The sequence below is a fragment of the Cebus imitator genome, unplaced genomic scaffold (genome assembly GCF_001604975.1).
Source record: "Cebus imitator isolate Cc_AM_T3 unplaced genomic scaffold, Cebus_imitator-1.0 Scaffold41, whole genome shotgun sequence".
Classification (NCBI taxonomy): Eukaryota; Metazoa; Chordata; class Mammalia; order Primates; family Cebidae; genus Cebus; species Cebus imitator.
This window is the reverse complement of record NW_016107356.1, coordinates 4,807,734-4,810,403: the sequence shown is the minus strand read 5'-3', so window position 1 is coordinate 4,810,403 and position 2,670 is coordinate 4,807,734. Positions and strand designations below refer to the sequence as shown.

At 44.0% G+C, this 2,670-nt stretch overlaps 1 protein-coding gene across 1 annotated transcript in view; it reads right to left on the bottom strand.

The window, feature by feature from the left end:
• CLIC6 (chloride intracellular channel 6) overlaps positions 1 to 2,670 on the bottom strand; it is a 49,621-nt gene that overhangs the window by 44,766 nt on the left and 2,185 nt on the right. The window lies entirely within an intron of this gene.

The window sequence follows — 2,670 nt, the reverse complement described above, 5'->3', positions numbered from 1 at the left end:
ATTTGGTGTCTGGTTTTTTTTGTTTTGTTTCATTTTGTTTTCAAAGAGCATGAATGATAGGATAAGAAGAAACTGAAACACCTTATCAATCCTGTGAGGCGTATCATAAGTGACCCTCAAAAGTTAACCAGTCTCAGCCGGGCATGATCTCAGCCAGGCGCAATCTCAGCCGGGTGCAATCTCAGCCGGGTGCAATCTCAGCCGAGCGTAATCTCAGCTGGGTGAGGTGGCTCAATCCTGTAAATGCCAGCACTTTGGGCGGCCAAGGCGGGCAGAACACCTGAGGTCAGGAGTTCAAGATCAGCCTGACCAACATGGTGAAACCCCATCTCTACCAAAAACACAAAAAAATTAGCCAGGTGTGGTGGTGCACACCTGTGGTCCCAGTGACTCAGAAGGCTAAGACAGGAGAGAATTGCTTGAACCCAGGCTGTGGAGGTTGCAGTGAGCTCAGATCTCACCACTGCACTCCAGCCTGAGTGACAGAGCAAGATCCTTTTCTCAATTAAAAAAAAGTTAACCAATCTCATTGTTTGGAGATCTATTTATTTCCTTAAGAAAAAAAGAGCTGACAACTGAGCACCAAGCCAATCATTGAATAAAGCATTATGGATAAGCTGCCCATGCCATGCCACTCCTGGTGCTATGCCACATGCCTCTACCTACACAAACTCCTCCCAAGCAGCATCTGAGAAAACAAGTCATTTTTACTTTTCATAACATTCTTATCCTTAGAAATTGGAGGCAATTAGGTACTTAGAGGGACTTTCCCTAAAAATAAATAGCATAAATAATGGCAGGGATGAAAAGGTAACTGTAACTGTGCAAAATCAATGCAAGTTTATGGGAGCAGCACAGATGTAACAATAGAACTCACATGTGTACTATGCTTATTTCCAGCCAGGCACTTTGCTAAGCGCTTTCTGTAATCTAATTCTCGATTTCCCATGGTAACCTCAAGGGCTAGGTACTATCATTGTCCCCATTTTATCAATGAGACAACAATGATACCAGAAAGTTAAGTAACTTGCCCAAGGTCACACAGCAAGAAATTAGCAAAGCCAGCATTTGATCCCAGACCCACTGGCTCTAAAGTCCACCACACTAGCGCGTGCCAACAGCCAGCCACCCATTCAAGACTTTGCTACATTCCACACCTGTGTTCTGCACTGGAGATAGAATGATGCATTTCACACAGCTGAGGAAAGAGAAAAGCAGACTGAGGGCAGTGCCTCAACAGGGACATCCGACCTCAGTGGGAACTGGAAGAGATGATGTCCATGCTAACTCTTGGGCATGTAGCAGATAACCAGGCAGGAGGGCAGACAGGGGCAAGGAGCAGAAACTCCATTCAGGCAGAGGGTACATAATGCACAGTTTCAAGGCAGGAAAGAACGTGGCTCCCTCAAGGAACAGTAAATAGTTTAATTCAGCTGGCATAGTGGGACCACGGGGAACAAAGGGTGGGGACACCCAGCAATGCCGAGCCAAGGCCAGAGAGAAAGGAGGCAGAAATAGCATCATAAAGGGCCTTGTGGGCTGCCTAAGCAGGGGAGATGTACCTGAAATTCTGCAATAAACAACTAAGGAATTTTACACAAAGAAATGAAATGATCAGATCTTGTCCCCAGCTCACTGGCTATTACAAAGAGACAAGGTGGCAGAGGACAGAGAAATGAAACAGGGAGACTAGCCAGGAGCTGTGACTGTATATCAAAGCTGTACTAAGAGGCTGGGTGCTGGAATCACGAATCCCTGCAACCAGAGCAATGAGAAACTTCTTAAACCCAGGTGATGGAGAGGAGCAGATTTGGGGCCACACAGCAGCACTGTGCTCCAGCTCTTCCCAGTGGCCTCCCAGGGGCTAGTGTCCTGACGTTATGTCCTAGCAACTTGAAAAAGGCCAGAAACAGCACCTTCACCTTCTCTCTAGGGAAGAAACACACACCTGTTCTTTTCCAAGTCCCTTGCCACCCAAACAATTCTTAAAATCCTGATGTTAATCACTTTGAAAGCATTTCCTTTTACTTATTAAAATGGGCTTGCATTTCAGCCAGAGAGGTTTAGACGGTAACTGGTTTCTGTAAGCCCGAAAGTATTTCTGAAGGATTATGATTCAACATGAAATGCACATTCTTGACCTTATTATCTCCAGCTTTCCTGGATCTGGCCAAAGGCCCTCAGAAAAGGCTTTTTAAACAAAGATCCTGGTGTGAACTGCTGATGGACTTTGCTCCTTTATTTTTCATTGTTGTAAATAATTCCTGTTTAAATTCAAAACTTCCTTCTGTGTCTCTACAGATTCCTTCACAGAAGCCTTGCTCTCTTCCCAGGTAAATTGAGGTTAAAAACATGACATAGAAGCAGATGATGCTCAAGCCACCAATATCATGTATTCTTCCAAATTAAATGTTAAAGGTTCAAAAAACATTACGTCAATAAAGTTCCACTTTTTTTCCACTTTTCCCCCTAAACATGAATTGTTGATTCTACCAAAATGGGACACCTTTTGGAGTTGAAGACATTGACCAGCTCTGGACCTCTGAGATTGCGTCTGGAAGGCATCTCCCACATTGAACTTACCTGTTTGCATTTTTTGGCTTCAGGTATTAAAGCTTCCTTTGTCGGAAATCTCTTTGAACACCAGCTTTTTTTTTTTTTTTTTTTTTT